This window comes from Herpailurus yagouaroundi, unplaced genomic scaffold (assembly GCF_014898765.1).
Source record: "Herpailurus yagouaroundi ecotype Mexico unplaced genomic scaffold, PumYag 203, whole genome shotgun sequence".
Taxonomy (NCBI): Eukaryota; Metazoa; Chordata; class Mammalia; order Carnivora; family Felidae; genus Herpailurus; species Herpailurus yagouaroundi.
Window position 1 is genome coordinate 9,715,994 of NW_024412434.1, and position 13,275 is coordinate 9,729,268.

The 13,275-nt window shown below is 40.1% G+C and overlaps 1 protein-coding gene across 1 annotated transcript in view; it reads right to left on the bottom strand.

Moving 5' to 3' along the window:
- APBB1IP (amyloid beta precursor protein binding family B member 1 interacting protein) overlaps positions 1-13,199 on the bottom strand; it is a 97,490-nt gene extending 84,291 nt beyond the window's left edge. The window contains exon 1 of the mRNA XM_040451171.1: positions 12,584-13,199. The gene's annotated coding sequence lies outside the window, so the exon portion shown is untranslated. The remainder of the gene's footprint in view (positions 1-12,583) is intronic.
- Positions 13,200-13,275: the final 76 nt, after the last annotated feature.

Here is a 13,275-nt window from a genome sequence, read left to right on the forward strand (position 1 = left end):
CAAAATAAATAACCTTAAAAAAAAAGACGTAACTCACATAACATACAACTCACTCATTTAAAGTGTATAATTCAATGGTTTCTAGTATATTCACAGAGTTGTGCAACTATCATTAAAATCTGATTTTAGAACATTTTCTTCTCAAACTCCATACCCAATAGCAGTCCTTGTCATTTCCCTCACCCTCCCCTGCCCTAAGCAACCACCAGTCTACTTTCTCTCAAGATAAATTTGCCTACTGTGGAATTTCATACAAATGAAACCATACAATATGTGGTCTTCTGTGTCTGGCTTCTTTCACTTATGATAATGTTTTCAAAGTTCATCTACATTGTAATATGCACCAGCACTTTGTTTCTTTTTATTGCTAAATATTTCATTGTACTGAAACGCCATATTTTGATTATCCATTCATTAGCTGGTAGACATTTGGGTTGTTTCCATTTTTCAGCTATTATGAATTATGCTGCTATGAACATTTGTATACAAGGCTTTGCATGGAATATGTTTTCATTTTTAGGGGGATTCCCAGGAATGGAACTTGTGGGTTCCATGATAACTTTTAACTTTTTGAGGAACTGCTAGACTGTTTTTCCAAATCTGTGGCATGATTCTACATCCCACCAGCAGCGTATAAAGGTTCAAATTTCTCCATCAATATGTATGTCTGTCATTTTAATTGTAGCCCTCCTAGCAAGTATAAAGTTTTTGTTGTGCTTTTGATTTGCATTTCCCTTATGTCCAAAGATACTGAGAAATTTTCATGTGCTAATTCGTCATTTCTATATCTTCTTTGGAGAAAAGTCTACTCAGATCCTCTCCCTAGTATTAAAGTGGATTATATGTCATATATATATATATATATATATATATATATATATATATATATATTATGCTGTTGTTGTTCTTGTCGTAAGACTTCTTTGAATATTCTGGATATAAGTCCCTTAACAGATACAGATGAGTTACGTTTCAATAAACTCATTGTAAGGTGAAAAGATCCTAAATAAAAAATGTATTTAATACACCTACCCTACCAAACATCATAGCTTAGCCTAGCCTACCTTAAATGTGTTCACAATACTTACATTAGTCTACAGCTGGGCAAAATCTTCTAACACAAAGCCTATTTTATAATAAAATGTTGACTATCTCATGTAATTTATTGAATATGGCACTGAAAGTGAAAAACAGAATGGTTGCATGAGTGCAGAATGGCTATGAGTGTATCAGTTGTTTAGCCTGCGACCATGTGGCTGATTTGGAACTGAGGCTCACTGCCCCTGCCCAGTATCATGAGTCTTGTACCACATACCACTAGCTGGGTAACAGATCCATATTCAAAATATAAAGTACAGTTTTTACTGGATGAGCATTACTTTCACACCATGGTAAAGTCAAAAAATTGTAAGTTGAACCATCATAAGTTGGGAACTCTCTGTACATGATTTGAAAATAAAATATTTTGTTCTATTTTGTGCATTGTCTCTGTACTTTCTTGATGGCACTGTTTGCAGCAGAAAAGTTCCACATTTGGAAGTAGTCCAAGTTATCCAGTTTGTGTGTGTGTGTGTGTGTTCACTGTTATATCTAACAAATTATTACTTCACCCAAGGTTATAAAGATCTACCCCTATGTTTTTCTCAAGGGTCTTATAATTTTAGCTCTTCATTTAGGTCTATGATCTATTTTGCATTAATTTTTGTATGCTGTGTGAGCCATTATTTTTAAATGAATGCTATTGAGAACAGAGTGTTTTTTACACCTTAAGGTCCCCCCGCCCCCCGAAAGCTCTTTTCCTCTATCTGTAATGTAATAACTTCTAGTTCTCTGCATATCCAATCCAAACATAATCATTGAGTCATTTGTGCAAATGTACATAACAGTGAACCAGCCAATATAATAAAAATAAAAAGAAACTGTAACAGCAAGCACCATACTGCTATAATCTAGGACCAATCCAAATGGATTTAGGGTAAACTCATGGTTGCTCCCACAAAGAACCAGACTCCAGCAACACTGCCTTAGATTGAATCCACCCATAGAAAGATTCCTGATTAATCTGGCAAAGAAATTAATCCTCAATTTAAAATACGAGCAGCAAAACAAAACAAAAAACTCCCAAACCCCAAGAACCCCAAACAATGGAATCAGCAGATATGGAGTGAAATTCAACTTCTATAAGTGGATGTGTTTTATATGTGTTTCACATAACAGTTACCATGTAACCTTACTAAGTTAAACTGAAAATCCTCAAATGCTTTTTTTTTATGATGATACATTCACAGTTCTTAATTCATGGCTCCTTTATATTTCAATTAGCTAAGCAATATATTGTTTTTCTTGGCATTTCTATCATTTATTTGCCTCTTGGTAAGAGTCTCAACTCCCTACACCATTTGGTTCAGCAGGTTCCTGAGTAACACAAATTTTGAATATGGATCTGTCTGCAGCAGAGACAACCTGTCAAACATGAAATTATTCTCTTGTCTTTTTGTATCAAATTGTGGAGGGCCATTTAAGGCCCTCCTTTGTCAATATGCACCAGGGGTAACTGCCCCCTTAAACACCTTTTCCAGGAGTGATCAGGGTTTGTACTATAGCCTGAGGAACATTAGCAGTTCCCAATATCAACAAGCACCCTTGTTCCAAGGGGTACAAATACCAAACCAGGAAAGTCCATGTCAATCAGAGAAAGACAAGCAGAAGGTGAAGGAGTAGGTGGCAGGGAGGCCAGTGCTTCTAGTCAGGAAGCAGAGGCTAGATGACTGATCCACGGCCTTACTGTTGTGTGTGTGCAGGCCAGCCTGGCATCTTCCCAGCTAGCCAGAAAAGCCTGTTCAGAGAAAACATCTTCTAGGTGAGCTCATCCACAATCCACCCCACGCACCACTCCAAAGTCATCGACATCTTTCTCTCATTAAACCTTTGCTTACAGTGAAAGTAGTTTGTTTCTCTTCCTCTATACACACCCTTTATGTTGCCTCTGTGCTGTTTCTCCTATTTTTCCCCACTTCTGTTAGTCTTATTCGTTATGCAAGGCCAGTTCAAGGCTCACTGCTGGATCCTGGTGATCTACCCTCATCTCAAATCCTGTAGCAGCAGTGTTAGGATCCGTTATTCGAAAGTTCATCAGCTTCCTTACAGTTTATCTCTATAGGTATTGTTATCTTCTCAACTATGCTGCAGAGGCAAAATTTATGCCTCAGCTCTCTTAGTACCATGACTGGCACTTAGAACTCAATATATGCTAGCTCACATTAATATGTATTAGCACCTATTTTAAAATAAGAATAGTAGGAGTTATAAATATGGGACAATCATTACAGGTCAGACATCTAGAGTGTCTCACTGAATTCCCCAAATAATCCCCTGATGTGGTGACATTCTAATTCAAATTTCTAAATTTAATTCAAAATTCTAATTTTATAGGTTATAAAGCTCAAGCCTAGAGAAATTAAATAATTTGTGTGTGCTCATGCAGCTAGCGACGGATGAACTGGACTGTGCCTGGGTCTAACTCAAAAGTTCATGTTCACAATCAGCATGCCACATTGCCTGCCGAAAACAAGGGCTGTGATTATTAAGAGGTGGAAACTGGCAGCTGCTTTGCTCATTCCTCTGTTACACTGTGTGTATGTCCAGCTCTAATATAATCGTCTGTCTGTCTTTCACACCACATTATGAGTTCAGATGTGGAAACTTGTATTTTCATCAAGTGTTGACACACACCATTTACTCAGTAAATATACTCAGCTGCTGAGTAATCTTGGGCAAGTTATTTAACCTCTCTGTTGGCTTAGTTTCCCCAGCTGTAAAATGAATAAGAACAGTCCATGTTTCATGGGGATGAGATGGTGTCTGTAAAGTGCTTAGTATATAGTTCCAGGCACAGTGATATTAGTGATACTAATATCAGCTATTATTATTATCATCATCATTACTTTTATTACTTTACTCTCCATTTAAAACAAGCAGTGGAGACAAATGTCAGTCACATATTCACAAACACAATCCCATGTTCGCAACTGGATGGGTACTTTTGTTTGTTACATTTCTGTGTACCTAGAAACTGGCTGGACTACCGTTTTTTTGTGGACCAGGCAGTTTCCAAAGACCAAGCCACTGGAAAGGACATCTGTAAATATTGTTTCTATGACAGAAATTCTTAACCATTCTGAAGAAGATAGGAGAGGGCATAAAAATATCCCTGAGCCTTGTTGAAACCATATCCATGAATCAAACCGACTCTATCTTCCAAGTCTTATCACTACCTGTCCCTCCCCGCCAGCCAAAAGAAGGTATATTTCTAGAGTTTGGAACCACTGTAAAGAGAATTGTTGTTGATGCCTATGAAGTAGTAGGTGGAAGCAACGAGAGAGAGAGAGAGACTGAGAGAGAGAGAGAGATGGCAACCACTGTTGCCTATGGCAACAGTTCACATTTTGCTGGATGTGGGTTTATGGCATACCGCTCCACTTATTTATTTCCATTCTTTCTCAGTCCTTGTTACTATTAGAAAGAATCCAAAAATAAGGTGGGAGGGGAAGAGAAAGAATAAAAAGGAAGGTAAGAAATGATAATTTGGGTTTGTTTTTGTTGCTAGAGAACTAACAAAGTATTTGAGTACAGGTTTAAATGTGAATTCAAATCAGGTTCCAGGGACAGACTCCATACTAATAGAAAACACTGTTCCCTTCTGTTTCCCTTTAGCTTACTTCATAATTCATCTAAGATGCTCTATGCAGCTGAGAAGTCAACACATAGTTAAGATACAATATTTGTGCCATTATCTAGAGTTGCACTGTCCAATTTGGTCACCACGAGTTCATGTGGTTACTGAGCACATGAATTGTGCCTAGTCCAAATGGAGATGTGGTATAAGGGTGAAATGTGGTTGATCTGACCTAGTATGGAAAAATGAAAGAAGACTTCACCAATAATTTTAACATTACTTAAATTTAATGCAATTTAGCATAATTAATATTAATTAATTAAGTGATCATTCAGGATACATACGAAATAAAATATATCCCTAAAATTAGTGTTACTTGTTTCTTTTTACTGTTTCTAATGTGGTTTCTTGAAAATTTAAAGTTATATACACGGTTGGTATTATATTTCTGTTGGACAGGGTTGGTCTGGAGTGCTACAGTTCTGTTATTACAAGTGCCTAAGCATTTGACTCAAAGATGATAGATTATGGTGACTGCACCATATGAACCTAATTTGAATATTACTCACCAAGTGTTAAATCAGAATTGCTCCATTTCCTTTCCCACTGAACTTCATGCTGCAGCACTGCCCAACGATTTCCTATGTGTGGTGCCTGGGGTAGCCTTCTTTCCCTGGGATGCCTGGAAATACCTTTATCCTTCCAAGGGCCCCACAGTCACCTCCACATGATGTCTTCCCTATAATCACTCTTCATTGTATTATTTCTGTACCTATCATTGCATATCACACACTGGGATGTGTTTATTTACAGGTTTGTCTCTCCCACTCAGTTGGAAGCTTCTTGAGGTTAGGGGCCACATCTTATTCTATTTTATACCCTCCACACTGGACACATTGTTGGCCTTCAACAGATGTGTGTTGAAACTGAAAACAAAAGTTATAATTATAGCATGCTGAGCAGAGTTTCACGCAACTCAAACATATGCATAAGAGCCCTAAGCCCCTGTAAGCCTTGAGGGATGCTATCTCTGCTCTGACAGTGTAGTGAGCTACCTTGGGGTTTCAGCTTCTCTATTCAGTAGTGGTCTTATGAGCCATGTGTTTACAGCACTACATTCATGGCCCAAGCAACTTCGTTTCTGTTTGTTCCTTACAACAGGGGAAACGTAATGTCACTGAATTAGTAAGCATGTTAAGAAATATTCTTGGTTTGCTAAGTAAGCCATATCACTTATGGAATTTAATCAGAAGGAAGCCATTCTCTTAAAAACAACAAAACAAACCCATACTATATCCTGAATCTACTTAGTTCATTGACCTGTCAGTTGTGAATTTTATGGTATTAGGAGACCTAAGTGAGTCTGTAATATTGTACTATAAATAGAGTAGCCTTAGATAAATTTACTTAATCAGTAATTTCATTAATATACTGTGAATCTCCTGCAAAAGATTTTATGGTATTCCCCCCCTTCCCTAACTGATTCTTTTATTTTTTGAGATGAAGTCTTAATAATGTATTTAACTGAAGACTGGAGTTTTGCCTGGTGAAAAACATAGTCTATTAATTGGTAATCAACCACTTGGTTGGTTTTCCACTAAATACTACCATTCCATAAGTACACTGCTTTGATGACTCTTATAACCAGAACAAATGAAACGTCAGTTATCACCATTCCAGTAGCTACTTCCTAATGAGGTAGAAAGTACTTTCACTTTTCAAAATACTATAACCATGTCATCTAACATTCTTCAACAGCTACTAGTGAACCTTTGGCCCTGGTTGAACACTTGCATCCATCTGAAATCCAGCTGTGCCAAGAGAAAGCTCCCCTCTCTTCCAAATCTGGTCTTGGGTTTTGAAAATATAAATATCTTAACCTCTGGTTTAGATAAAAGTCTCCTTTGTGGAAAAGGCCTTTGTCCTTCCTCCCTCAGAATTTGCTGCTAAACACAATCATAGAAACCTTGTATTGCCTAATGCCCAGGTTACTAGTAATGACTTTGTGAATGTGTCTTTAGTGTCTATTTTTTGCTTTTACAGTCATTAAAGATAATTTTCATTGTCTAGCATTTCATGGAAGTGGAATATTACTGATTAGTTGACTATATTCTTATTTTATCTGTATAAGATTACTAGTCAACCTTTTCAGCAAGTTTTTTTCTTTTTCTCCTTTCAGCAAGTTTTGAAAGAATGGTTAAAACTTTTTTCTTTTTCTAAAAGATCTGGTTTCATGTCCCATTTCTTTTTTTTTTAATTCTTTTAATGTCTACTTATTTATTTTGAGAGAGAGATAGCAAGCAGGAGAGGGGCAGAGAGAGAGAGGGAGACAGAAACCCAAGAAGGCTCTGCATCATCAGTGAGGAACCCAATGCCAGGCTTGAACCCAGAAACCATGAGATCATGACCTGAGCTGAAATAAAAAGTTGGATGCTTAACTGACTGGGCCACCCAGGTGCCCCTATGTTCCATTTCTTTAACTTTCAAACCATCATTTCTAATTCTGTATACTGAGAATAACAACAATATCTTCCCAAATAGCTACTCAGCCTGAATGACTTCAGCCTTATATGTAATAAGCACATGGTTATTACCAATTGATACTTTATGTTCATATCCCAAACTGAACTTCTGACCATCTCCTCTCCAACCTCCCATGCCAATTGATGGCAATTCTATCTTCCACCTGTTTAGGTCAAGACTTTGGAATCATTGCTGACTCCTCTTTCTCGAACCCCATATCCATGCTGTCAAAAAATCCTGACCTCACCCTCAAAAAACATGGTGATTCCCAAAGCTTCCTAATGGGCTCCTGGCTTTCATCCTCAAGCAGTCAGAGTGAGCCTTTTAAATATAAGTCAGATCATGCTACTCCTCTCCTCAGAATCCCACAACAGTCCCTCAATTTCACTCACAGTAAAAGCCAAACTTCTTACAATGGCCGACAAGACCTTACATGATCTGTCACCTCTTCATGTTCCTCTCCAGCCACATCTCCTGTTACTCTCGTCCTGCTCACCCACCTACTAGCCATGTGAGCTTCCCTGTTTCTTGAATATACTAGGAAGAACCCTGTCTTACAGCCTTGGCACTGGCTGTTCCCTCTGCTGGGAACACAGTGCCCTCAGATAGCCTGTTAGCTAACTCCTTCAAAACTTTGCTCAAATTGTATCTACACAGTGAGACCAAGCCTGACCACCTTATTAAATACTACAACTTTACTTTGCTCAACTTTGACTTTTTTATGGCACTTTTCACTTATTAAACCTATATTACTTACTTATTTATTATATTTACTGATTATTGTCTGTATCGCCCCGTTAGAATCCAAACTCCGCAATGGAGAGATCTTTGCCTCACCTACTCAGAAACACATTCAAACATCTAGAATAGCGCTTGGCAAATGTTTTTTAAATGACTGAATTGTATTTTCAGTAGAAATCTAAGTAATATGAAAAAGTGAACACTTCCTAATATATTTATTACCCTTAAAACTTATCCCCTGATGAATCTTGGTCATTTCAGTAATAACTAAGATACCCCTAACTATTTCTGTGGTACTTACTCTTAATCATTTATAACCTGCTTTGCTTTTTATTTTTAATTTTTTTTAATGTTCATTTATTTTGAGGGAGACAGAGATCATGAGCAGGAGAGGGGAAGAGAGAGAGGGATACAGAGAATCCCAAGCAGGCTTCACACTGTCAGCAAAGAGTCTAATGCGGGGCTCAGACTTAGGAACCGTGAGATCATAACCTGAGCTAAAACCAAAAGTCAGACACTTCACCCACAGAGCCACCCAAGCGCCCCATTACGCTATTTAAAATAAGATGTCTTCACTTAACAGAAGACTCTATTTATAACTGTGCTTACAGTCGGAGATTCTAATCCCAGTCTCCCAAGGGCCAGTGTCCTCTAATTCCCAGTTTGACATCTTTGCAAATGCATGTACATGCTTTCCAAATGCTTTTTAAAAAAAAATCAGCACATTCAGAATACTGATATACAGAATATTCTACTGAGAAAAAAGGGGAATGCTATTTAGAGGACGTCAGAAGATGGACTGGTAATATTTTACTTCTTCAACTGGATGATAGGTATCCAGATGTTGGCTTTATTATTTGTTATAATTAACATATGCATTATACACCATCTTTTGTATGCATGAAACATTTCATAATAAAAAAGGACAAAATAAACCTAGTCTAGCTTACTTGTTCTACTACCGCTCTTTATTTTTCTTCCAGTTTGATAGGATATAGCTCCCTAGACATAAATCTTCTAGCCGGTTTGTGGAAACATAATTGCCGTGTGACTTAGCATTTAAACCCTCTCCCTGCCCACAACCACCTTACTAATGAGTCTGTGATGTGAAACCAAATCAGAAAGACCTCCAGGAGAAATTTAAAAAAAATACATACTCACTGCTTCATTGATTTAATCAACCTGGTGAGCTATCAAGAGGGATGAGCATAAAGATAAAAATGAAAACACGTGATGGCTGCCAAAGCAGAATTAATTTTTCAAAAAACATATATAAATATAATAACTTCACAACTGATTATAATATCCTGTCTTCCCACTGTTGCAAGGCAAGTTCCTTGGTTATCTTAATTTCATCCTCCCTGTACCCACTGTGGTACAGGGATCTCATATGTGCTTCCACAGCACCTGACTCTGGTCATGTGTAGAACTGTACCCATTCATGTCCCCCCTTTCTAGGCTAGAAGAGCACTGAGCAAAGGGCCCATGTTTTTTCACCTTTTGAGCCCTGTCCCTGGTACAGCTCCTAGGGGGTGCCGTATGAGACTAGCTCAGTTCAAAGGTCAGCTCTGCTTCTTACCCTCTGCGTAAGCTTCTTAACCAATCTTCAGAAAATGTTTGGAACCTGCATCACGAATTCCAGCTTCAGAGCATGTGCTGAGAAGGTGCGGTGCCTTGGAATGGTGCTGTATCTCTGCCTGCTCATGCCTCAGGGTTGGTACCAACAGAGCTCCCTGGGTCAGGGGCTTGTGACATTCTGATGGCATAACCCACAAGTGGAACTGCTATATCTGCACATTTAGCAAATGCTTTTTGAGTCCTAACTATGGTGCCAGGAATTTGGCTAGACAATGGGGATGCTGTGGTGGCAGGTCACATTCTCTAGTCCCTAGAAGCTGTCCACAGGCCCTCCCTTGTTACTGTGCATGTACAACCTTAGCCCCTTAAATTGATTATGGCTTATTCAATGCCATTCCTTAATGCTGCTGTTCTCTCTTCTCAAGAGAAATCTGTTAACTTTTCCAAATAGCAGTTTCCCCTACAAATCATGTTTCTCATAACTGTAATACAGAAAAACACGACTATACAACCAGTGTGAGCTATACCCTCAATCTAACACCTCAAATCCTGGCATTTATGATGTACTTCAATTTGTAATAATTGCTTAAACTTTAAGCTACTTGCCACAGAGGATGACAGAACTGACATAAAATATGGGCATATTTAAGGGTGCCTGGGTGGCTCAGTTGGTTGAGTGTCTGACTTCAGCTCAGGTCATAATCTCATGGTTGGGGAGTTTGAATTCCATACGGGGCTAGCTGCTGTCAGCTTGTCAGCACACAGCCTGCTTCAGTCCCCTTCTCTCTGCTTCTTCCCCACTTGTGTTCTCCCCCCAAAATAAAATAAAGTTTAAAAAAATACTTAGACACATTTACATCCTAAAAAATTAACTATGTTAATAAGAATTGTTCTATTTCCAGGTGAGAATTACTAAGATCATTCTATTGCCTATAAAATAAACTATGAGGTCTTTAGCATTGAAAATATTTTGGTGTGATAAACTCTGAAATGCCAACTTAATTTATATAAGATTTATGGACTCACTGAAAGGTTTTGGGCATAAAAATAATTAAAATAAGATGGAAGAGGATTAGAAGTAAACGAAAATAATAATGCTTTTGAAAGTAGGCTGGTTTAAAGAAATTCAGAGTGGCATATCAAACAGACACTTATGGCAATAAATTTTATAAATAGCTCATTCTAATAATAATATGAAAATATCTAAAACTTTTTTACTATGAGCGAATAAAGGTAAAAAAAAGTGGATGATTGTTATACATTCCTAGGATATAAAAATAAGAAAAAATTAATGGACACTATATATATAACCTTGTAAGTACTGTGTTTAAGATTTAAAGTAACTAAATCATTAAGTAATCCATATCACAAAGTTATATCTCTTGAGTAATAATAATTGAAGAATTTTGGAATCTAATACTGACCTGTCCAAGCTTGAGCACATCAATTCTCTACCTCAGTTTTTTCAACAGAATGGAAACCTGCCATTTTACATATAGAACAAAAATGGACTATTTTTGGAGGACCTTCTATAGAAACAGAGGGTCTCAAAACTGTTGATATTTCAGACTTTAACAAAATATGTTATCAGTATGATTTTCTCCATTCTTTTCTGTGTGATCAGCAATTCTAACTTTGCTAGTATTCTAGGCAGGACAAATTCAAAGAATTTATAGCTGTTCCCCAATTGCTATTATAATGACAGACATACTCTAGTCAAACAAATTCGCTTCCCTCTCAGGTCCAGGGAGGTTAAGGCAACTTAATCAAGGCCAACCTTGTCTAGTTAAAGGTGGATTTGGAGCTTGAATCCAAATCTCCCAAATACCCAGAAAAACCCCACAAGCATTAGTATCGGTGTGAAACGATTATGTGTTAACAGCCTGAAGATGACATTAAATTTCTTAGACCTTTCACAACACGTTGAACAGACAGGAAATACCACCCGGAAGACATTATAGAAGATTTCTCAGTAGTTTTTTTGCTAATTTTGCTAGCCAATCTTAACTGTAAGACTACTGCAGTGAGGCCTGAGGGAAAATTGGCATTGGAGGTTCGTTCCAAGGGACAAAAGCTCTCTTTCTGAAATTTCTGTTCAGAGGCCCAGAATTTAAAATTAGTAGTAGGTAGTAAGTACCCTTGCCTTTATTTAAACCACATTTTGCCACCAGAAATAATATCCTTGGGAGTAATCAAGTCATGCACCTTTTCTCTATGTTACTTTCCTCTGATACTGCTTTTTTTTTCTAATGTCCACATTTAAAGTTCTTCTTCAACAGCTTTACTCTGAGTGGCACTAGGAAACTACACATTTACCTTTCCACAATGGTATGAAAAAGAAATACCTTCCCGAAAAGACAGTAAGAGGTGCAAGGGACAAAGTCTCCTGGGGGACTCCTGGGCTGAGGTCCCCTGGATGTAAGGGCATCCCAGTTAGTTTCCTTCATGCTATAAAACGTCACTCTGGGCATTCCCCCCAAACCAAATTATGAAACTTACACCTGCTGTCCAAATCTTTCCTCTGCCTTATTGTAAAATGAAAAGGACAATCACTGGTAAAGATGTTTTTAAAACGACGAAAGAATTGTCCAAAAGTTTTAAAGTACGATAACACTAAAATACATCAGACTTCGATCGTCACTCTCATTCTTGCACGACTTGCATTTAACCTAAGGTGCCCTAAAATGCCCCCAGGAATTCCTCCAGAGGGGTCAAGTTGGGGCTCTGGACAGCTGAACAGGTGAGGGTTCATACGGGTTCCCCGACTATCTCTGAAGCAACTTTCTGGGCAGGAAATCAGTCAAATTGTGATGAAAGCGAACGCGGGGAAGACGAGCCCGCGCCCCAACCCCCCGCGTGGCCGGGTCAAGCACTCAAGTCGGCGGAGGAGACCCGGGGGGACGCGCTCCCCTCGAGGGCCAAGCGGGGGGAGCGCGTTCTCCCGGCCAAGGCGGGGAGCTGGGTCGGGCCCGGGAGCAGACCCGCTGGACACACAGGGTCCCGCGGCAGCCCTGAGGGTCCCGGCTGCAGCTCTCAGGGCGCCGGGACGGGGCCGGCGCCGCTTACCTCGACGGCTGCGTGGGGACTCGGCGGAGCTCGGCTGGGACTCCGCGCGGGCGGGGCGCGGGCCGGCGGCGGGGCGGCGGCGGGGCAGGCGACGCGGCACACTGGACTCCACCCGGGCTCAGGTCCGCCGCCTCGGGGAGGAAGTGGTGTCAGCCCTGCCCTTCCCACGCAGCGCGCAGACGTGAGGCGCCCGCCGCGCCGCTTTGCATCGAGATGCCACGAGGGCGCTCGGCTCGAGACACGCACGGAGAAGGACGGGTGGATGCAGACTCTTGAAACTCGGGGACTGCTTTTTCCAACTAATCGGGTCTGTGCCTCGCTTCTACACCACACCCTCGAAAGTTGTTTTTTTTAATTCTGGGAAAAGTTGGGCCTTCCTCCCTCATCCCGCCCCTACGCGCGTCCCCTTCCCTCCGGAGCGTTCCCCAGCGAATTGAGCCTTCTCGGTCCCTCGCTATATTAGTGACTAAGGGATCTGGGGCCAGATGATGGCTCCAAAAAACCCGAGAACCTCATCTATTTTGCAACGGTCTTCCTAAGTGTTTACTTCAGCCCTTTGTGCGCTTCCTCTTTCGAGCCTGTTGAGCAAGGCCGGATCTGCCCGCCGCGCGCAGCCCACCCGCTGGGGACGCGGCGCGTGTGTGCGGAGCGCAGGGGGCCCCGCGCGTGCGCGCCTGCCCGCCCCTCCCCGC